At 52.5% G+C, this 24,074-nt stretch overlaps 1 long non-coding RNA gene across 2 annotated transcripts in view; it reads right to left on the minus strand.

Annotated features, from left to right (window-relative positions):
• Window positions 1-1,584: 1,584 nt before the first annotated feature.
• Window positions 1,585-24,074, minus strand: part of LOC101949270 (uncharacterized) — a 28,020-nt gene continuing 5,530 nt past the window's right edge. Inside the window, exons 1-5 of one of the 2 annotated variants that reach the window (XR_509282.4) lie at window positions 6,277-6,398; window positions 5,863-6,153; window positions 5,655-5,732; window positions 3,736-3,819; window positions 1,585-3,118 (exon numbers count right to left, since the gene is read on the minus strand). This is a non-coding gene — a long non-coding RNA (uncharacterized LOC101949270). Of the gene's footprint in view, window positions 3,119-3,735; window positions 3,820-5,654; window positions 5,733-5,862; window positions 6,154-6,276; window positions 6,399-24,074 lie in introns of those variants that run through there. The other variant, XR_509283.4, reaches the window with a different exon arrangement.

Below are 24,074 nucleotides of genomic sequence, written 5' to 3' on the forward strand. Positions count from 1 at the left end.
TCTGCATTCACACCTTTTGGACTGAGTGGGTAGCCAGTATTTGGGGCCTTGCCGGGTTGTTTCTGTTAGGAGGTGGAATGGAAGATGCAAGTTGGGTATTTCTTTGGTGCAATCATGTTATTTACCAAAAAATGTGCACAAAGTCCTGTTTCCCTGAACACAGCAGAAACAAACAGCAGGCAATTCCCTTGCTCCCAATGTCAAAACCTGCCTTTCCAGCAAGTCTTGTGCCTCAAGGAGCAATGTCTCTCTGCTCTCTCGCAGCCATGTGTGTGGCTGCTTATCTCACTTTCTGGTAACTTTCTGGCTCTACATTAGCACTTTTGTCAGTAAAACTTTTGTTGGTCAGGGGTATAAAATAACTGACAAAAGTTTCACTCACAAAAGTGCCAGTGTGGACAGTGCTATGTCAGCGGGAGAGTGTCTCCTGCTGACATAGCTACCACCCCTCAGTCCACGTGGCTTAGCTTCTGATCAGTGTTGCCATATGGCCCATTGTCTTGGGCAGTGGCTTCCTCCTGTTTCCATCTATCACTCCATAAAGGGACATTTAATTGCTTCTTTCATTTAGATTGAATAAAGGATGGTTAGTGGCCCCATCAGCTTTAACCAGGTCCATGACTGATGGCAGCCATTAACACCTCCCAGCACAGCAGCATCCATTTGAAACTACAAGGTGAGCTGAAGGTAGGCAGGATGCAATTACTGTTATTGGTGTATGGCTGAAACAACCCTGCTTTTACAAAGATGCCCCTGGGATTTTAATGACCACAAACTGTCAGGGACTTGGATTTACATCTCCTCTGAAAGATCTTAGCTGACTTTGGCTGATGGTGTTTTTTCATGACAACTGAATTAACTACCCATAAAGAGGGTGGCTCATTCTTTGTTTACCGGGTTACCCATGAAGGCCCATTAGCAGTGCTGAAAGTTTGACCCATTTGGACACCACCAGAAATTTAGATCCTGCCCCAGAAGAATGCCAACTGTACATGAGTCTGCAGAGATGGAGGCTGGAGGACTGAGCTTAGCCAGGAGTCTTTTTCAGAGTTAATCACTTCTCTAAGGTAGGAAACAGGGCAAAAACAGCTGTCCACTCAATAGCTATCTGCTTGCTGGGAAAGAAACTGGTCTGAATTCTGAAGTCCTCTCTAAGTCCTTTGTCAAAACACCCATTGCCTGCACAAGGGCCAAGGACTTCAGGATGTGGCCCACTTTCTGTAGGTATGTGTGATGCTGCCCTCTGATGTTATGTGGACCAATGATCCGCTAGGTCACTCCAATCCTTGACACTGGGAGCCAGCCTTACCTTGCTCTGCTGTGAGAACCCCCACTCCTGGGCTGTTCATGCACAACCTCTGGCATGTAAGCTGCTCCCAGCTACTTGCAACCGAATGACACTAGCCAATATCTCTGGTCCCAGACACAACCCTAGGAATCTCCGTCTTGCAGTGTCCAGTTATGCCCGCTGGATGCTGCAAGCTTATATGAGTTCGTCAATTTAACAAAGAAATTGATATGTACCAGGTTTGTTATCCCAAGGGGAGCCTCTGACATACTTCAAACCAAACACACTGCTTCAGGTAGAGTAAACAAACAAATTTATTAACTGTGAAAGATAGATATTAAGTGATTATAAGTCAAAGAATAACAAGTCAGATTTGGTCAAATGAAATAAAAGCAAAACGCATTCTAAGCTGATCTTAACACTTTCAATGACCTTACAAACTTAGATGCTTCTCACCACAGGCTGGCTGGTTGCTCTTCAGCCAGGCTCTCCCTTTTGATCAGCGCTTCAGTTGCTTGGTGTGGTGTCTGTAGATGTAGGTGGAAGAGAGAGAAAGAGCATGGCAAATATTTCTCCCTTTTATCATGTTCTTTCTTCCCTCTTGGCTTCCCTCCCCCTTCAGAGTCAGGTGAGCATTACTTCATCGCAGTCTCAAACTGGCCAAAAGAAGGGGGGTGACTCACTCGAGAGTCCAACAGATCCTTTTGTTGCTGCCTAAGCCAGCGTCCTTTGTTCCTGTGAGGCTGGGCTGGGTTTGTCCCATACCTTCCCTGATGAGGTGTGAACTGCCTCTCTGCTCTTGGAGAGTTTTTGCCTGGGTTTATTTTAAGCCATGAGGATACATTTTCAGCTTCATAACTACATACATGAAATTATAACCTATAACATTACTACAACAATTACTATAACAACAATGCTCAGTGCATCATGAGCCTTCCAAAGACATTTCAACCTGACAAACTTTGCATTAGATACCACACAATCATTTTACAAGGAGGAACATGGGAGTGCTGGGTGTTCCCCCGAGGTACAGAGCATCACAGTATGTTTTAAAATCAGTCTTAAGATGAAAGAAACCAATAGGAAGAATCAAGTCATCAGGACTTGGGGAGAAGGCTCCGGAAGAAGGTAGCAGTTTAGTGCAAGAAGTGAGGCTGTGAGAGACCCGACATCTCTCTTCTGTAACAGCTGTAAATCTGTGTAAAAGCAAGCGCGAGCTGCTAATTTTACCCTTCTGTGCTACAAACCAGCTATTTTTAAACCAAGTAAGAACCAATCAATGGAGAAATTAGCCTCAACATGGGGAGAAAGGCAGGAACAGTGACAATGTGATGCAGAGATCCAAATGACGAGCGCCAAGGTGTCACTATGGATGGTTGGATGAATGTTCTGCAACACACTGGTGGCTTTCGCAGACCATGACTGTAAAATCATCATAGAAACCAGTGATCCAAAAGGCCCACCAGCTCGCCCACCCCCCATCCCATCCCCATTCCAGGCAAGACTGCGCCTATAATTTATTCTTCAGGCTTCAATGAATGTTTCTCAGAAAAGGTCAGATCAATGAAACAGCTGTCGGGTTTTTTTTAGAATGTCTTCTGCATTAAGATAAATAGAAAAACTGGGGCTGGTTTGCAGATCGGGTATATGATGCCCCTATGGGGTGTCCACTCAAATCCAGACCAGGACGAACGAGTGACCCAATTGGTTGCCCATGTGAAATGCATTTGGTGATGTTCATCAAGTTGTCACTGGGACAAATGCTGAGATTCTAAGCTCTTCAAGGCAATGGTGGTGACCTCCAGTGTGTGGGGTGCAATGCCTAGTACACTGTGGGTACAATGAGAAAAGAAATAATTGTAAGTGTCCACACAGCCCAGATACAGCTACCACAGCTGGCGTTAATAGGCCCCTTAGCAGTTATCTTAGCAGAGGGGTCAGGGACTGAATGGGCCATGGAAACCAAGCTGTACTCTCCCCCTGCAGATGGTTCCCCCTCCAGCTCAGGGATGAGGCATACTGGCCAGGCAGGAGAAGTTTGTACTTTCTATTCTGTGGATAAAGAGGGGAGTTCAGGCACACGGGGCTGCCATCTCAGCATCTTCCACCAGCAATGAATTCATACAAAGTCCCAACAATCCGTGGGTTCCCCGATCACTCCAGAGGGTCTGGACAGGACCTGGCAATGGAGCCCACTGCTGGGGGAAGCCCTTGAGAAACATCCCCCATCCACTTTTGTTACCAAATACAGACACATGGGGCCAAATATGCTGCTGTTGTAAATCAATGCAGTTCCATCCCCCTGGGGACAATTCCCCACTCGGGCCGGCATAAATCAGGAGTAACCTCACTGGAATCAATGCAGCTATAGCGGTGCAAAATTGGTGTAAATGAGTGGATTATCAGGGCTGGCAATGATTTGCACTGTATGTTGAGGAGAAGCTCACCCTTTATTTGATGCTAGTTTCAACTTTCTTGCCTGGTCTGACTTGCAGGTATGTCCCGTGGGGTTGGCCCCTGCTGCATCTGGCCTGGTAATAGAACAGCACGCATTATGAAATGTATCATAATGTGTTAAAGTTTGCTAAAGATAGAATAAACAGTTGGGCTGAAAATTAATAAAAACTGTGCGCCTAAATTAAAAACACACGAAAGGTGCGAGACAGGGATCCAGACACAGGGATTATGGCACTAAAGATATTGAAAGATGACTGTGCAGCTCCTTTTTGTCCCCCACCAGTGCTCAGCCAGAAAGCTATTAGCTGGATTAAAATTTCTACTAAAAACAAAAAATAATCACACACTAAAGTCTATACTTTAAGATAAGGTGAGAGATTGACTTCATTCCCCGCATGATTGGATAAATCAGTCCAGAAAATAGTAATAGGATCTGTCTGCACCAGTAGATGAAGAACCTAGAATTCACTCTTGCAGCTTGGAGCGTTGATAGGCCTGGGATGTTTTTCACCACCAGTCTGTCTATTCATAGTGTTGATATTACTCTAACACTTAAGGCCACCAGCTGAGATCAGGGGCCCCTCATGCTCAGCTCTGCACCATCCCAAATGTCAGAATCATCCTCTACATTTTTAGGGATAGAGCACTGAGATGCACAGAGATTACAGGATCTAATTTGATGGTGTCCAGTTTGCAAAATTAATTCCAGTTCTGCAGTTTCTCATTGGAGTCTGGTTTTGAAGTTTTTTTGTTGAAGAATTGCCACTTTTAAGTCTGTTATTGAGTGTCCAGGGAGACTGAAGTGCTCTCCGACTGGTTTTTGAATGTTATAATTCTTGATGTCTGATTTGTGTCCATTTATTCTTTTGCGTAGAGACTGTCCAGTTTGGCCAATATACATGGCCGAGGGGCATTGCTGGCACATGATGGCATATATCACATTGGTAGACGTGCACGTGAACGAGCCCCTGATGGTGTGGCTGATGTAGTTAGGTCCTATGATGGTGTCCCTTGAATAGATATGTGGACAGAGTTGGCAAACAAATTAGGCGTGAATAAAGACTGGGAGTGGATGGGTCACTACAAAAACTAATTTCCCCATACTAATTTCCCCCTACAGTTACTCACACCTTTGAAATGGGGCACCCTGTTTACATTGGCCTTATTACCTCTACAAAAGTGATTTTCCTCCCTTTGTACTCTACTGTAATAGCCACTTCCATTTTAATTGAATTGTGTCATTAGCACTGACCCCCCACTTGGTAAGGCAACTCCCATCTTTTCATGTATTTTTCATGTATATACCTGCCTGTTTTTTTCCACTCCATGCATCTGATGAAGTGGGTTTTAGCCCACGAAAGCTTATGCCCAAATAAATGTGTTAGTCTCTAACACAAGGACTTCTCATTGTTTTTGCTGATACAGACTAACACGGCTACCATGCTGAAACCACTCAAAAGGTGTTTCCCCAGGGAGACACAATACTTAGAGATACAAGTATGGAAGGTCTGGGCTAGACTCAACCTTTGGGCTCAGTGCTGTGCAAGGAGAGGGCATGTAACTGCATCCCCCACAGGGGGAGCCCCAGGAAGGAACTGATCCTCAGAGAGGCACAATCACTTCCCACTAGCTCCTTGTGTGTGTGTGTGGGGGGGGGTATTTTGCTACGGCCCTTGTCAAGACACAGTATGCCCCCATGCATACTGGCACAAGAGGAGAATCCGGAATCATGGCTTGGCCCGCTGCCTGCCCTTCCCCACCGATTTGTGCTTCTCCCTCACCGCACCCAGAGCCACAGTCAAAGGCGATCTAAGGCAGCCGGGGGTGGGTTCTTCCCTGCATAGCCACAATAGAGGTGGCCATAGGGAGACCACACCAGGATGTGGAGCCCAGCGACAGGGATACTTACATGAGCCATCATGGCAGAGCAGAGAACCCCTCCGGGACACACGGGATACAGATTAGACCTGATGGAGTATGGATTGCACTGTGGGAATATACAGGAAAGGAGAGGGGGATTGGGAGGAAGAGTGAAAACGCATTGGGGTTTGCAATGCAGAAACCCTTTGGGTCACAATTTGCTCCAGCTCCCACAATGCACTACAGAGATTTCTCACCCCTCAGGCTCTGTGCTGAAGCCAGCTAGTCCTCCAGCAGCTCTGTAATCCGTGCCCCAAAGAGTGCCTGGACTCAGCTCAGGGACTCTGCAAACACAGCTGTGTGGTTCCATTACACTTTGAAGTTGAGTGGTAGTTCCAAACAGATTAAACAGGCCGGATCCTCCTCTGGTGAAAATTGGAGCCACTGCACTTTCTTCACCATTCTGATACCCATTCACATCCGCCAAGGAGCTGGCCTAGAAATCCGGTATTATCTTTCTCCCTCCTGGAGTATTGCAGAGCTGTTTTCTACAAATAGAGAAGGACATTAATTAGATGGAAAGAGGGGGGGAAAACATACACGGGCCAGCTCCTCAGTTGGTGCAAAACACTGTAACTCTAGTGACTTGGCTGGAATCTACGTAGACTTACATCAGCTACAGGATCTGGCTCACAGTTTGGCTTGAACTGATGTGACTTGCATGTGTAATTGCTTTCTAAAAGGGGATTCTTGCTCCTCTCCCCGAGCTGCCTGCAGAGACTGCCAGTAGCTCCTGGAATTTCCAGAGCAAAAGGAAGGGGAGAGAAGGATGAATAAAATATTATCAGAACAGTTTTTATACAGCCCCATGAAGCCGCTACGCCGTGCTGCAAGCTTCATTTTTAAACAAGCTCAAATCAATTCCCTGAAAGGGAAGGCAAATGTGTCAGGCTTTTATGAGAAAGCACCAAAACAGAAAAGCCTTTCTCCCCCCCATCTAATCAGACTGGAGCTGGGTTAATTACCCAGCTCTGTCCTGATATAAGCGATGGAGATTTATTCAGTACAACTCTTCCTTTATTAATGAATTACAACCCAATTTTAATCGAAGGAAGGGTGAACAAAAAATCCCTTTGCCAACACGCTTCGTTGGCTGCTGCTGTCTTTCATTTCCATAACTTCAAAGTCATGCATTTTTTAAACCAGCCTATTTTTTTTGTCCAGTTTGACTATTTGATCAGCCAAATAGAGAGAGCAAGGGAGAGACAGAGAGACCCCGGTGTACCCCTCTGCATGTGCTCCAAGCTCTAGCAAAACGGAATGCCAGGGTGTGCTGATGTTACAGCTGTTGGCCCAGACTCCTCTTTCACTTGCATTGGTGCAACTACACTGATTTCAGTGAAGATGCATCATGAGAGCAGGATTTGTCCAGATTAGCTATGGTTCCCCTCTCCTAATCTGACCCTTCTCTAGGGCACAGGTGAGCAGAAGAATGAACACACCCACACCCACACGCTCCCCTACACACACAGAGTTCTCTCACCTCTCAGGTATATACATACACAAATCTCTGTGCACTCTTCCAGACACACACAGCCCTACACACACACACATTTATTCATACTTAGACACATAGATCTATTCATACACACAAACACATTTATACACTCTCAGGCATCCAAGTACGGCTGCATCTGCTAACCCCTCCCCCCCCCCCGATTTGAATTCAATTCTTTCTTGGTCTGACAAGCTAGAGACATGTCAAAGCACAAAAGTGACAGATTCCAGGTCCCTGGCAGAGGCAGGTATGATCTGGGCTTCCCATTGTCTTGGGGTTTCATCCCCTCTATACATCTGTCACTAGCACCCATTCCTGATCACTAGCAGGTTATTACATGGCAAGACCGCAACACCATCTCTCTCCCCTTGTCTCCTTTCTCCTCACAGCATTGTGATAGAAAAATCTGTCATGATTCTGGGTAATTTGAAGAAATCTCTCCTTGCACATCCTGGAACTGCGTGACTCCCCTCTCCTGGTATTTCCTCTGCTCTATGGCTGCACAGCTGCTTCTGTCTGGCTTTGCACTATACTTTGTGTTTGGCAAGAGTCTGCCTTAGCTTTGCGCATTTCATTGTAGCAAAATAGTCTGCCAGCATGATAGTTCTGTGCAGGGATCTGAAGCAATCTAGACTGTTTTCCAATACTCTGTGATTCATATAGGGGTGTTTTAAGTGTGAACCTAACATGTTGGGCATTGTGGGACACTGTTTGCACTGCTGGTGGAGAATTTAGAGACACACACATGTTGGCATATAGTCACACACATACACAAACACACCTGCACACTCCCAGAGACACCCATGCATCTGTACATCCACACCCACACATCCATCCATCCATATACCTATACTCTGTCTCACACACATACACACACACAGAGCTACACTTTCTCACATACTCACATGGCCACACAGCCACTCATACACAATGGTGCTGTCTCTCTCCCTCTGTCTCAAACTGCAGACTAAATGAGGAACATATGGGCTGATGTGATTAAAAACAAGTTAATTGCTCTGGATCCCAGCATCTCTTCCCTTCTCGCAGCCATTACAGCTCGGGGACAGGGCCACTTTCCTTGATGTCTATTTGCCTGAGTGAAATTCTCTCTGAGGTAGCTGGAAATCAGCTTCAGCATGGTTCAGCTGGGGCAATTTGCTGTTCTCTTGATGGGTGTGAAACAGGGGGCAGGGAGCAGGGGATTTCTGGCTAGCACTTCCATTGGATAGTAGCTGCTCCAGACAAGACTTCTCTAGCCTGCTCTTTCCTAGCTGCAGACATGGCACCATCACCTCTCATCACTTCCTCCCCTCCCCACCCTCACTGCTACTTGCTGCACCCACATTGACGGGTCCAGATTATGGCCACAAGGTGTTTTATGGAAGCCAGAGTTCTTGCTGTCAGTTGCTCACTCTGAGAGACTGGGGTGATGACGGCTGCGACCTATAAAGCCATTGCTGGAATGGCCTCATCTGATTTCCTGAGTGTCCAATGTTATGCACATTAGCCACGTCCTTTGATGTCCTCTGGCTCAGGCCTTCTTTGAGTCTGCAACACCAGACGACAGGCCCTCAGTGCAGCCGGCCTTCTGAGACATCCCCTTTCTTCTCGTGCCTTGATCTCTTGGTACTCTGAACTCCAGCACCTTTGTGGGCTCTAGGGTGACCAGACAGCAAGTGTGAAAAATCAGGACGGGGGAGAGGGGAAGGGGGTAATAGGAGCCTATATAAGAAAAAGCCCCCAAAATCAGGACTGTCCCTATAAAATTGGGACATCTGGTCACCCTAGTGGGCTCTCTTGAAACAACCCACAGGTGGCAGGTTCTCTAGAAGCCATCCTCTTCCAACTGCTTTCTGCCTAGCACTGCTATTTCTGAAGCACCCATCACCTTGGTATCTAAGGACCAGATCCCCAACTCCCATTGAAATCAATAGGAGATTGGCGCCTAAATACCTTTGAGGATCTGGGCTTAATTGCCCAAAATCTGAGTATTACAGTAGTCTCTACACAAGCTCAGAGCCCCATTGTGCCAGGCACTATACAGACGCATATGGGCAGGTCTACACTAACCCCCCAATTCAAACTAAGGTACACAACTTCAGCTACGTGAATAATGTAGCTGAAGTTCGAAGTACCTTAATTTGAACTTACCTCGGTCCAGACGCGGCAGGCAGGCTCCCCCGTCGACTTCGCGGTACTCCTCTCGCCGAGCTGGAGTACCGCAGTCGACGGCGAGCACTTCCGGGTTCGACTTATCTCGTCCAGACAAGACGCGATAAGTTGAACCCAGAAGTTCGATTTGCTTGCTGCCGAACTACCGGGTAGTGTAGACCTACCCATAGTGAGAGACAGTTCCTGCTCCAGCGAGCTCACAGTCTCCATAGGCAGACAAAGGAAGCATTATTATACTCATCCGACAGCCAGGGAACGGAGACTTAGATATATTGAGGATCTGGTTTACAAAGGTATTTCTGTGCCTAAGGCTGCACATAGGCACCTAGTGGCATTTACAAAAGCATTTAAGTGGTTAGACGCCTAACTCCATGTAACTGTGCAACTGCCTCCCAAATTCCACCTCTTGGCCTGGGGTGGTGCTGTGGCACCCTGCCTCAGTTTCCCCTCTTGGACTCCTCAGTAACTCAACCGGTCCATAGCACTAAAAGCCTTCCCCTTCTGCGGTCCAGTGTAGAACTTCTACCTACAAAACAGAACTCATGCTTCACCCCACTGGGCACAGCTCCACCTCCCTGAGGAGCTGTCTCCCTTTACCCTCCTATCTCCTCGAATCCAGAGCCGCCAGAGATGGGTTCAGTTCAGTCTCTCTCTGGGAAGCAGGAGCCTGGTCCTCAAGGCCCCAACCCCAGTTCAATGTCTTTCTTCCCTTTAGTCAGGAGTCTCCAATCCTCCTTCCCAGGGCTGCGTTCAGCTCCCTCACACCCTGCTGGAGCCAGGCTTGTTCCCTGCAGCTGCTTCCTCAAGCCAGCTGAAGTTTCCTAGGCTTCTGGCCTCCCAGTCCCTCCTGGCTGGAGTATTACCGGCTCGAGCTCCTTTTCAGTCCTGCACCCAAAGCCAGCCTAGCAAGGCAGAACTAATTGGACACGGCTGGCTGACCCAAGGCCCCTTGGTCCTTAAAGGAGCAGGTGGCCCTGTTACACTCCCACTGAAAGTCATTTAGGTGATTTTGTAAATCCCCTGGGCACCCAAATACTGTCACCCTGAGAGATTGCACCCAAGTTAGGAACACAGAATTTCTGAACTACAGTGCCCCGACCACACAACCATCCTCCCTCCCGGAGAAAGGTATCTCATGCCCTGTTTGCACACGTTGCACTGGTTTAACATAAACCAGGATAGTCAATGAGCTGGGATTCCAGGTCAGGGCCGACTCTTAAAGGAGAGTTTCATAGAGAAGCTTGGCTCATCATTTTCTGTATTCCCCATGCTATTGTAGGAATTATTAGTGTTCCTTCCTGATATTTGTGTTTGGAGAAGAGCTTTCTCTCCAGCCCCACCCCTCACTAGGGTTGCCAACCCTCCCAGTTTGGCTGGGAGTCTCCCAGAATTGGGCTCAATCTCCTGGAGGCTACTGAAGCTAATCCGGGAGATTTTAGGCCATTACAAATCTGGCGGCGCAGCGGGGCTAAGGCAGGCTCCCTACCTACCCTGGCTCCACACTGCTCCCAGAAGCGGCCAGCATGTCTGGCCCCTAGGCGGAGGCGCAACCAGTGGGTCTCTGTGCACTGCCCCCACCCCGAGCGCTGACTCTACATCTCCCGTTGGCCAGGAATAGGGAACCGCGGCCAATGGGAGCTGCGGGGGGCAGTACTTGCAGGCAAGGGCAGTGCGCAGAGCCACCTGGCCACCCTTACGCCTAGGAGCCGCTGCCGGACATGTCGCCGCTTCTCAGAGCCACCCGAGGTAAGCACAAAGCCAAAGCCTGCACCCCGCACCCCCTCCTGCACCCCAACCCCCTGCCCCAGCCCCCTCCCACACCCAAACTCCTTCCCAGAGCCTGCACCCCTCACCCCCTCCCGCACCCCAGCCCCCTACCCCAGCCTGGTGAAAGTGAGTGAGGGTGCTGGAGAGCGAGCGATGGAGGGATGGGGACTGGAGTGAGCAGGGGCGTGGCCTCAAAGGGCAGGGCCAGGACGGGGCAGGGGTGGGGCAATGGTGTTTGGGTTTGTGAGATTAGACAGTTGGCAACCCTACCTCCCATCCAGTCTCTCCTGTTGGATGATAATAGCAATTCTTTGCATTTCTACACCTCTCTACAAACATTAGCATATCAACTGTCTTAACACCCCTATGAGTGGGGAATTAGTATCCCCACTTTGTAGGGTGACAACATTCACCACAGTAAAATCAGGACACCACATGGGGCTGGCCTGAGCCACCTGGCATCACTGCTCACCTGAGCCCTCCTGGCCCCTGCACAGTGCTGTCCCAAGCCACCTGGCGTTGCTGCTCTCCCAAGCCCCACACAACTCGGGACTGGGGATGACCACCAGAGCCCCGCACCTCCTTGAACTAACTGCTCAAGCCCCACCACCTAGTGCCTCGTGTCACCACTGGCTTCCCCAAACATTCCTCCGTGTCTCCCAAGGGGGCACAACCCACTTTTTTGGCAAAACTGGACATTTTTTCCATTTGCTCTTGCCAACTGATCAGAGCAACTTGCAACTGGCAAGAGCAAACGGGACAAATGCCCAGTTTTGCCAAAAAAGTCAGGACATCCAGGACAGGGCTTAAAAAAGGGGACTGTCCTGGCCAAAATGGGGCGTATGGTCACCCTACCACTTTGCAACAGGGAAACAAGAAGCACAAGGCTAAATGTCTCCATGGCCTGAGCTAGACTCCGTTACATTCCCTTAGAGCTACCTACACACGCCCTCTCACTGTGCAAGGAATGTAATCTGCTGCAGCTTGCAAGGCAAAAGGAGGTGGATGTTGACCCAACTTGGGAGCTTTAACTTACATCTTTTACACCTTTCTTGCTCCACTTCTCTGTTTTGGCCCCTTAGTATATGAGTTATCCCAGGTAGGACTCCCCACTGAGCTTAGTCTCCGGAGCCAAATTCAGAGGTGGTAGGTGAGTAAGGGAGTGGTAAATTACATCCTGGAAGTAAGGGAGGTGGTAAATTATGCCAAAGGGAGCCTAAATGAGTACAGAGTGCATGTAAATGGTACCTTAATTGTTGCAGCACATAGGGGTCAGAAGAAGGCCTACATTATACAATCCAGATCCTCAGCTGGTGTCAATCGATGTAGGTTAGGGTTACCATACGTCCGGATTTTCCCGGACATGTCCGGCTTTTTGGGCCTCAAGTCCCCGTACGGGGGGAAAACCCAATAAGCCGGACATGTCCGGGAAAATAGGGAGGGAGGGACTGGCGGTGCTTGGCCGGGGGCTGGAGCCGGCGGTGCTCGGCCGGGGGTGCTCGGCCGGCAGTGTGGAGACGGGGGCTGGCGGTGCTCGGCCAGCGGTGCGGAGCCGGGGGCCGGGCCGGCGGTGCTCAGCTGAGTGGGGCGGTGCTCGGCCGGGGGCCGGGGCCGGCAGTGCGGGGCCTGGCCGGGGGCCCGGCGGTGTGGAACCGGGGCTGGGCGGTGCTTGGCCGGGGGCCGGCGGTGCGGAGCCGGGGCTGGCCGGTGCTTGGCTGGGGGTCGGCGGTGCCGGGCTGGGCGATGCTCGGCCCGGGGTCAGTGGTGCCGGGCCGGGCGATGCTCGGCCCAGGGCCGGGGGTTGGAGCCGGCGGTGCGGGGCCGGTGTCAGGGGCCAGCGGTGCGGGACCGGACGGTGCTCGGCCGGGGGCCGGCGGTGCGGAGCCGGGGCCGGGCGGTGCTCGGCCGGGGGATGGCGGTGCTGGGCCGGGCGATGCTCAGCCGGGGGTCGGTGGTACCAGGCCGGGTGATGCTCGGCCCGGGGTCGGGGGCCGGCGGTGCGGGGCCGGCGGTGCTCGGCCGGGGGCCGGCGCCCCAGGGCCCGAGCCAAGCCGGGCGGGAGATGCCGGGGCCAGAGCCTCTTGGCCTGGGCCGCGCCCTCCTGCCCCAGCTTGCCTGCTGCTTCAGGCTTCCCACGAATCAAATGTTCGCGGGAAGCAGGGGAGGGGGAGGGGCAGGGGTGGTGAAGCGTCCAGGGGAGGGGGCAGAGTTGGGGCGGGGCCGTGAAGGGGTGGGGCTGGGGCAGGTGGTGGGGAAGGGGCGGAGTGTCCTCTTTTTGGACCCTTAAAATATGGTAACCCTAATGTAGGTCTATGAACTTTCAATGCATGTTTAAGCTTCATTTGTTTTGACTAGAGATACGCTACCTGAGGATCTGGGTGGGGGACTCCATCTAGATGCAGGGCCTGATGCACCACTCTCTTCCACCAGTTTTTTACCAGTGTAAATTGACTGATGGCAGAGAAAATTCCCTGACAGTGCAGCATGAACCTGGCACAAGAGAGCGGAGATGCAGGCCCTTAGCCTTTCTGAGCCGGAGTGGCACTGTAGCTACTCACACCCATGCAAAGTGGGCATGCAACTCTGCCACCAGTGCAAGGGGTTGCGAATTCTGCAGGGAAGAGGAGGAGCCTGCAGGAGATCAATTGTCTCTGCTCCAGCAGATGGCGCTGTGGTTAATGGTGCGAGAAATGGGGAAGAAAATTAGAGGCCTAGAAAGCAAGAACTTGCAAGAACCCCAGGCTGAGAATCTGGAGCAGCAGTTGTGTGGAAGCCACTGGCTCCCAACACCTCCCCAGAAGATGTTAGAGGAAAGCTGGCTCTGGAGGGAGTGACTGAGAGAGTGGGCGTGGGTGGTGGTGGTGCCACAGCTGAATAAACACATACAACGCAATTAAGTGGAGTAAAGATGCTTTGATTAAAAGGCGAATCCAGGCTCATCTGTTTGTGTTTGAACTGCCTAATCTCCTTCTCCCATTGTGCACAAAATTAAGCGGCTGGGATTTGTGTGTCTAAACAGTGAGCTGTGAGTGGCAGGCTCACAGAACAATCCCAAGCAGCTCTGGCCAACTGGGCGGAATAATGTCCCATTCAAATGGAAATGCAGCACCCCTCGTGCACTGTTGCCGCCTTCCCCTGGGATGCAGCAGCCATCCTGGCTCTTGCAGGCAGGTGTTCCTGGACAGCTGCCCAGGCCAATGAGTAGTACCCCAGCCACCTAATAGCCTTCTCTGAGGAGGAAGCAGGATGCCTAGGGTGGCTGTTGCTTGGCATGTTGGGCAGGGAAAGAAGCAGCTGAATAATCTGGCGACCAGTCCCCATCACACTCAGACTGAGATGGCTTGGGCAGAGGGCTTCACACCCATCCTGCCCTCCTGAGCTCTCACCACGTGCCTCCTCAAAGGTTTCTTTTGGGGTGACTGAAAGTTGGTCTGTTCCCCCACTCTCCCATTTCGAATGGATGTTCAATGGGACTTCAAACCCTGGAGCTGGGAGAAGAGTACCAACAGATTGCCCCGAGTACTCAAACCTTCACGTGAACTTGGGGAAATGGAGGCAGAGGGAGGGGGCCTGCCCAAGGTCACATGAGAGGTCTTTGGCAGAGCCAGCATTGACTGTTACGCCAGCATCCTAGCAGCTGGGGCGCCTGTCTTTCCAAACAACAAAACCTGGCAGCCAAGGTTTATTTCTGCCAATGTTGGGGGAAAGTAATTTTTTGAAGGCGGTTCAAACGGCACATGCACCAACGACCTAATGATTACTGGGGTGATGCTCAGCCAATCATGGAGCAGAAACAATATCATGTGACCAAATCGCAACGAAGCAAAGTTTGGCTATCCAGGCGCTAATAACCAATATTTGTGAAATCATTAGCGGCGTAACAAGTAAATGCGAGGAAAGCACCATCTGCCTGTGGCTGCTCCATGGAGCAAAAAAAAAGGCAAAATGACTGAATACATGATACAGTTACAAATTCTTTGCTCCGCTCTCCCTTGCAGCAAAGGCACCGAGTTTCAGCTTTCCCTGGGGATGCTCCACCCCCACTTGGCCCCAAGGGTCCGCCCCACCCCCACCCCTTCCCCCAAGGCTCCGCCCTGCCACCTCTTCCCGCCCCTGCTCTGTCCCCTCCTCCAACTGAACAGTGGCGGGTGCGAGGTGCTGGGGGGAAGAGGGAGGAACTGATCGGCGGGGCCACTGAACATCTGATCAGCGACGAGTGGTGCTGGTGGGTGCTGAGCACCCACTATTTTTTTTCTGTGGGTGCTCCAGGGCTGGAGCAGCCACGGAGTCGGTGCCTATGAACACAGATATGGGGCAGGCTACAGACAGTTCCACTATAAACCTTCAGAAGATGCAGAGATGTCCATCACCATGGAAAGGTGCTCTCTATTCCAGAGGCTGAGGATGTGAGGCCGGAGGAGGAGAAAGAACAGCCAGACAACAGTTGTCCATGCCTCTTAAGAGTCTGCTCTCTGCTCTCATCCAACCAGCCCAAGGCCGAGGGATTAGCATGCTGACTCTTCCCCCTTCTTGTATGTTCTGCTCTTCATCCCAGGGAGCCAGTGAAGTAACTTGTTGGCCCTCAGGGCGAATGACTGATGTGGTGCAGAAGAAAGGACAGCATTCTTAACCCCTGGCTGGCAACCGAAACAGTCTGAGCCTGTCTCCTCCCAGCCCTGAGGTAACTTGGTTATCACTAGAGCAGGGGCAGGGCTGAAACTTTTCTGCTTTCTTCGGAAGAGGCAGAAGGGGCTTAGATAAAGGGGTTTCTCGGAGGAAGGTGGGAGCTGATGGGGATGGCGGAGGTGGAGACAGAGGCTGACAGGAGCCTGTAATATTAGTCACCAGCAGTTCCCATTGCACAGGAGCTGCTGGCAGCATGCACACAACAAATCTCCTGGCCTGTATTCAGCTGTGGCCTCCTACGGCAGTTGGAACTATGAACCCACATAGGTCTGCAGGGCTGTTCTGCGGGCTCACCCCATGAGCAGTGCTGCCTGATGCTGTTCAGTTCTGGTGATTCATGTGGCAGATGCATCCCATGTATCAGAGAGGTGGCCATGGCCCACTGGCCAGAAGGAACTAGGGGACCTTGCAGGGAACCCTAGGAGCAGAATTTGGTGCACTCACATAAATGGAGCAAGAGGTGAGTCTCTCTCTGTTATATATATATATATACACACACAGTCCATCTCTATATCTGTCTGTCTGTCCAGGATCTGACTGCATTTCTAATGCCCCCACCACCATGGCACTTGCAGTGCCAGCTCCCCATGGCACTTGCACACCCACAGGCAGAGGGCACACCCTCAGTGGCTAGTGGGGAGCCAGTCGCAGCTGGGGCCTGGTACATGGATTTCTTTCCTTCTCCCCGCAGCACTACCCCACGTCTCCCTGTAGCCCGGCGGGCTGTGTGCTTGTCCCTGACACACAGCACCCGGGGAGCGCTCTGCCTCCCAGCGCTACTCCCCAAGCTGTGGAAACTGCAGACATATGCTGCTTTTTCACACTGTGGAAACAACAAATGTTCCTGTCTGTGCTCAGTCCCGGCAGCCTCGGGAGGGACAGAAGGGGACCAGATTTCCTAGGCACCCGAGCAGGCCGAACACTCCCACGGAGGAGGGGGTGGGGAAGGCGCCATATCCTCATCAGCTGCACGGAGGATGTGGGGATGGGGATCCCTGTCCCACAGGCAACCGTCACTCCCTCCTCAGCCTGACCCTCTCGTCTCTGCTGTCTGTGCCCTGCCCGGTCACGTCAGTGCTGGTCCTGTCATCGGGCCCTGGCCTGCCATGTCTGCATTGTTCCACTATCCCGCAACGTGGAGAAGACCTCGCGCCGCTCTCCCAGCCCTCTTTCCAACTTGCAGGCCCAGGTCTTGTGCTGCTCCCTGATCCTGCACCATCACCCCGTCTGTCTGCCTCTCCCACTGTCAGGCCTCTACCCCACCCAGATCTCCCACCCCATCACCGCTCCCTACCCCGTCCCTCCAGCACTCCTGCCCCCATCATCCACCCCCCACCCCGTCCCAACAGCACCACCCAGCTCTCCTGCCCCCATCATCCGCCCTCTGCCCCATACCACCGGCACCGCCCAGCTCTCCTGCCCCCATCGTCCGCCCTCTGCCCCTCCCAGACCGCACCGCCCAGCTCTCCTGCCCCCAACGTCCGCCCTCTGCCCCATACCGCCCAGCTCTCCTGCCCCCATCGTCCGTCCCTCGTCCCATCCCTCCAGCATTGCCCAGCTCTCCTGCCCCCATCATCCACCCCGCTCCCCGTCCCGTCAGCACCGCCCAGCTCTCTTGCCCCAATCATCTGCCCCCCACCCCATCCCACCAGCACCGCCCAGCTCCCCTGCCCCCATCGTCTGCCCCTCGTCCCATCCCTCCAGCATTGCCCAGCTCTCCTGCCCCCATCGTTCACCCCCACCCCGTCCCGACAGCACCGCCCAGCTCCCCTGCCCCCATCGTCCGCCCCTCGTCCCATCCCTCCAGCACTGGCCAGCTCTCCTGCCCCCATCATCTGCCTCCTTCCCCATCCCGCCGGCACCGCCCAGCTCCCCTGCCCCCATCATCAGCCCCTCGCCCCGTCCCTCCAGCACTGCCCACCTCTCCTGCCCCCATTGTCTGTCCCCTGCCCTGTCCCACAGGTACTGCCTAGCTCTCCTGTCCCCCATCGTCCGCCCCTCACCCCGTCCCGCCAGCACCACCCAGCTCCCCTGTCCCCATCATCCGCCCCTCGTCCCGTCCCTCCAACACCACCCAGCTCCCCTGCCCCATCGTCAGCCCCTCGCCCCATCCCTCCAGCACCGCCCGGCTCTCCTGCCCCCATCGTCCACCCCCTGCCCTGTTCCACCGGCACCATCTGGCAGTGCCAGGTTTACAATGGTGCCAGTGGCACCATGGAGCTGGGCCCATGCTCATATGGGGCCCCAGCCTGCTCCTTTTGCACTGCGCCCTGAGACCTCACTGGCTCCCCCCACCCACCACTTGCTCCTCTCGGCCTGCCCATCCTCTCTGCCCCCTCGCCCCACCCCCTGCTCCTCTCCTCCCCTGGCCGGATCGTGATGCACCTCTGGCTCCAGGCAGTCTCTGCTTCCCACCACCTGTGGGGCCCCATCTGTCTCCCCGGAGCTGAGCCCCCTGGGACTGGTGCAGAAGCCTGGCCAGTCTCAGCCAGGTGGGGGTGGGGAGAACAGTGCGGGGGGCTTGGCTGGGCCCCTCCAGGCAAGTGCGTCTTGAGGGAGCCCGGCTAGGGCAGGCCCTGGCTGATCGCACCACTCCCGAGGGGCCAGAGCAATTCCCCACTCTGGGACCAGCCCTGGCTGCGCTGCTGGCTCAGCCCAGCAGACACAGTCACCTCCCAGCAGAGCAGGTGAGTGCACCTGGGAGGCAGGGCTTGGGGGAGTGGATCTGTGGGGTGTGGGGGATGGGCTGTGCGGGGGCGGGGAAAATGTGTGTTAGGGCACTAGGGCGTGAGTGTACTGGACAGTTGTGGTGGGGCTGTAGACAGGTGGGTGCTGGGCAGGGGTGGTGTTGTGCAGGGTGTTGAGCATTTGCAGGGTGGGGTGGGGGGAGCACTGGGCATAGTGGGTCCAGGGGGGCTCTGGCCATAGGGAGTCAGGGGGGGTGTTGGGTGGAGGGAGGCTGTGTGGTGTGGCATGGGCCCGCCCCCGAGGGGAAGGGGCATGTGGGCAGCACAGGGCCAGGTGGGCCACTATGCGTCTGGCAACTGATGGTTTGTAAATAGTGGCCTCACACTAGGCTGGGCGGAGCAGGGCCTCCCCTGCCATGCCCCATTGCCTCTGGCTGGCCCCTTGCTCTGGGGACTGACCTCCCCGCGCCATGCTCCATTGCCTCCATGGGGGCCCACAAATATGTTTGGTGCTGGGCCCACAAAAGATTAATCCGGCCCTGCCACCCAGCTCTCCTGCCCACATCGTCCACCCCCTGCCCCATCCTGCTGGTACCACCCAGCTCCCCTGCCCCATCGCCTACCCCTCACCCCGTCCCAACGGCACCCACCAAGCTCCCCTGCCCCCATCGCCTGCCTCTCACCCCGTCCTGTCAGCACCACCCAGTTCTCCTGCCCTCGTTGTCCATCTCCCCGCCCCGTCCTGCCAGCACCGCCCAGCTCTCCTGCCCTCATTGTCCGTGTTACGTCCCATCCCGCCGGTACCGCCCAACTCTCCTGCCACCATCATCTGCCCCCTGCCCCGTCCCGCCGGTACTGCCCAGCTCTCCTGTCCCCATCAGCCGCGCTACGCCCTATCCTGCCGGCACCGCTGAGCTCCCCTGCCCCCATTGTCCACCCCTTGCCCCATCCCACTACCACCGCCCAGCTCTCCTGCTCCTATCGTCCAGCACATCCTGCTGTCTGCCCCATACCACATTTTACCTCCCCTTTATCAGCTGTAAAGCCTGAGTGATCTCAGATTCCTTCTGCCAAACAAACACCCCAAACCTGTGAATCACGTGCTCTTTCTGATACAGGTGCTGGGGGAATGCCATCCAGGGTCAGACCTTCAGCTGACACAACTGGGCGTAGCTCCACTGTGGTCAATGTGGCTCTGTCATTTACACCAGACAACGAGCAGCAGAGGACGCGCAGCGGCAGGCCACACACCTCTCAGCCCCCTCCTCCCCGCAACGTGTTTCAACATTATTCTGGACGCAAGGAGGGGACAACCTCTTGGATCACAAATGGAGCCGCTCCCCAACTGTCCTCCAGATGTGGGAAATGAGGCATGGCACAGCTGAGTAACTTGACCACAGTCATACAATCAGTGACGAAGCCAGGTATAGAGCCCCAGCATCCTGGGTCCCATTTGTGTGTTTCACCCACTCTCCCTCTCTGTGGTAACCGGTGATGCCTCATGCCCCGATGGTGATGTCATATTATAAAGGCAAGGTATTCAAAAGTGGATATGCACTTGGGGAAACTGAGGCAGAAAGGGGCGTTCAGTAGCAGAGCAGGGGACTAGAACTTACGTCTCCTGAATCCAAGCCCAGTGCACTCTCTGTCTGCCCTGATGCTCAGAGAAGCAAATGGAAATCAATAGAAATCTCTCCACCGACTTCCAAGGGCTTTGGATCAGGCCCAGTATCATTTTGGAGGCTGACACCTATGGATGGAAAAATATGATTACCCCACCAGGAACAGCGAGGTTCCCTGCAGGTTGGACACGGGAGGAAACAGACTCAGGCCACGCCAGCCAAACAAATGACGACAGTGAGGAGACAAGAAAAACGTGTTGTGAGCTGCAGCGTTTCTGGTCTGATGGTTTTTAATGGGCTAAGCAGCAGCGGGAGTGCTTGGCTAACAGCTTGCACTGTGCGACACTGGAGAACAGAGATGGGCCTTGGGGGAGCCATTCATATCCACCCCTAAATATCATGTAAATGTGGCGTCGGAGATCAGCTGTGTCGGAGGAGCCCAAATGATGCGCCCGATGCCTCACAAAAGATGCAGGCTGGGAAGCAAAGCATGTGCAAATGAGAGGGGAGGGGGGAAGCTGCTGAATATTCATGAGCAGAGAGTTCCCTGATCAAAAGGTGCAATCCTGTTTTCTTTTATAATATATCTGGTTAATACGGACTTAATGAACGAATGAATAATAAATTAGTCCAATTTTGTTTTCTTTCTTCTCGGAATCATGGGCTCAAAGGGGGACTTTGGGCAAGTTTGATTGATAGCAGAGGCTTGCTGGGAAATCGGCTACCCACATGTTTATGAAATAGGAACCAAATAAATGGTGCAATTGTTTTAATCTTTGTGTGGCAGTGAATGCCAGCAAAAAGGAGGAGGAAGAGGAACTCTTTCTGATCTTCTTCCCGGGCCAATGTCTTTTCTGAAGGGGGAGGAGTGAAAGTGCTAGTCCCCGACACCTTTGCTTTAGATGGCAGAGCCAAGACATGCCCCCAGCACAATGTGGGCCGGATGGCTCCAGGGATGGGGAATGGCATACAGAGCCTCTCCCCTCTAAGACATGGACTGAGACTAGGCCAAGGTTAGGGTGACTGGAAGCTGGTGTCTGACAGCTGCTTTGGTTGCCCCTCTGTGAGCTGGGAGCTGGTGGGTCCATCATCTTCCTAGAGAACAGATGTCCATCAAAAAGCAGTGCCATCACAACTGCAGCCTTGGCGACTGGCTCAGCTGACCCTGACTGAATGGGAGAGAAGACTGAACAGCTTTTTACTCTCTAGAGCATGGAATTTAATTCGTGTGTCTCACAGCCCACTTGTGAGGCTCAAGCCAGTCATGTCTGTGAAGGACATGGCCTCGGAAGCAAGAGAAGCACATAGCACAGTCCTTTTATTGATTGTTATTAACAACATTGATGTGTAGATAAGTCAGAATGAATCCTTTCCCCCCATCATTTTTGCCTCTTTGGCCTGTTTCTGTGATATTTGTGAGCAGGTCACGATTATCTCAAATTTACTTCTTGTTGGGCATCACTGGACAGAATTCTTCATGAATCTTGTTCACTCACATTGTCAAACTGGAAGTCCAAGATTCAAGCCATGTCCTTTAGCTGTGAACGGTCACATAGAGCATATGGTGCTGTTTCTCTTTTCTGACTGGACGGATGAGAGATTTAGAACTGTAAATGCTCTAGGTTCACTCTGAGTGGGTGAGCTTAAAATTCACTCACCATGAACCTCCGTGCTAGTGAAATGTGATTGCACTTATGGAAACACAAAAAGGCATGCAGACATGTGACACTGCATGATGACATTGCATGATCTGGTACATACATGGCATCGTGATGTGAAAAGCAGATGCAGCAGCATCGTGTTGTGTCATGGCAATGTTGCGACTCCTGAAAAGCCTCTGTGTCAATTTACATCGGTTGGGCCTGGCAAAATCTCAGGATGGAGAACAGAAGAAGATGGGCCTAAACTAGAACCCATGAGCCAAACTATGAAGAGGAGGAAGCGATCTCTGGATAAGGAAGTAGCTAATGACTGCCCCAACTCTCTGCTTCACCCAGGGTACTTGGCACAGTTGAGAATTGGTCCGGAATCTCCACCCAATTACATCAGGTTTATGATGATGTAGTTTCATGGAAGCCAACCAACTAACACCAGTATAACCTCAGTGTAATGGAGTGGCAATTCAACCACTTCACCCTAGACACACAGCCCAAAAGAGGGCATTGGCGTAGAAGGTCTTTACGCTCAAGTGGGCTGCATCAGCAATCTCAGCAAGGCAAAGTGCTCCCTTCCTTCTCTACTTACCCCTAGAATTACCAGCTCTGATGCTCCCATCCCTCCACATCCACCAAGCCCACAGGCTGGTTCTAGTTCCATGGCTCTCAAAAGCTTTGGGTTCATTTGGCTCACCTGCTGACGTGAAGAGTCCTGCAGCATCACATGCAGAGATGAAGAGTGGTCTTGCTTGGCTTGTGCTGTTGAGATGTGCTCCACCTAGCTGAGCTGGAGGAATTCACACCCCATGTTAGGGACAATATGGACTGTTTGATACCTTCTTCGATGGGACAAGAGGCCTGAGTTGGGACCAGAACCAGGTCCCCAGCTCTAGGTCAGAGCAGCAAGGCCCCCATTGACCAGATTCTTATTGATTTAAATAGACTTTGGATCAGGCCCTTAGTGTAAGCCTAGGGTCTATAAATGCTAGGTCCCCTAGTGCCAGCGCTAACCCCAGCCCTGCAGTAGGGCTGAATTGTTTGTTATAAGACCCTCCACAATATCAGGAGTTCTGTGTGTTCCTTCCTGTCTGGTGGGGTTCCCATCAAAGGATGAGATGAAGGTCCAGTTTGTATGCGGCAAGATCTTCCTATCCACTCCCTGCTGTCTCCTCAGACCTTGTCATGGCTCCCAGACCTTGGCAAATGGAGAGTCACCATCTCAATTGGGTAGCCTGTGTGGGTCCCTCCCGGTAGGGCTGGGGGACATTTGTACATCAAAAAAGTTGCTAGAAATGACCCAGAATTGAAATTTTAATTGAGTCCAGGTTTGGTGGCCAAATGCTCACTTACCTAAAGTGGCTTGTTCCTGTCTTCCTGGGATCTTCCCCCTTAGCAGCATGCTGGCCGCACACCAGGGACTCGACCTTTCCGCCTCACCAGCTGATGATTTACCCCAGGATGAGGGGAAACACCCTCAGTTTCCCCAGCCACTTCCTCATTTCCTTCAGGGAAAAACCTCCCCCACATCTCTCAGCTGGGGCAAGATCTCTTCAGCCTCCTCTGGGAACAGCCATAGTATTCTGGAGTTTGGTGTGGAAGCTGCTAATCTCCAGGTTGTTTTCCACCCTGGTCTCTTTAAGAGAACTCCCAGCTAAGCCAAGTTTAGCTCCGCTCTAGCTGGCTTGGCCCAGGAAGAGCCGCTGCCTGTGATACTCAGGGTTCCTTGTTTGAGTCCTAGCTGCAGTTACAATATGAATCTAGCGAGGGGAGGGGGAACTCTGGTCAATGGTTATGCCCGTCCAAATGCCCAGCTAACAGAAACATTGTGCCCTGTGAATTAACCACTAACCTCCAAAGCTTCTTACCTAGGTAGATTTAACTCGCTGCAGGCTTTGTTGTTGCACCAGCACGAACATTCTTCTTGCATAATGTCCGAATGACTGACTGATCCATGTTGCTCCCAAGCTTTTTGTAGTGAAAGCCAGACCTGCCATGGCCAGTGCTTTTCTCAGCAGGCTACTCCCTGTGGGCCTTTCTTCTGAGAAACCCAACTAAGCTCCTGCTTTTTCTTTCCTGGTGCTGGGCTATGGGCTCAGTGTGTGGGGTGAGCTCATAGAGAACCAAGAGAGGGATTTGGGGTCTTAAGTGTCTAAAGTATCTTCTGCCTCCTTGAGTTCTCATATCATTTAGATTAGCCAAATTCAAATGCTTCCAGCTCTCTCACAAGGCTTAATTCTGAGCAACAGCGTTTCAATGTCCATACTATTAATTAATTAACTAATTAATTATTATTCCGAGTGTTAGTAGTACCCAAAGGCCCCA

The sequence above is a fragment of the Chrysemys picta genome, chromosome 7 (assembly GCF_011386835.1).
Source record: "Chrysemys picta bellii isolate R12L10 chromosome 7, ASM1138683v2, whole genome shotgun sequence".
Taxonomy (NCBI): Eukaryota; Metazoa; Chordata; order Testudines; family Emydidae; genus Chrysemys; species Chrysemys picta.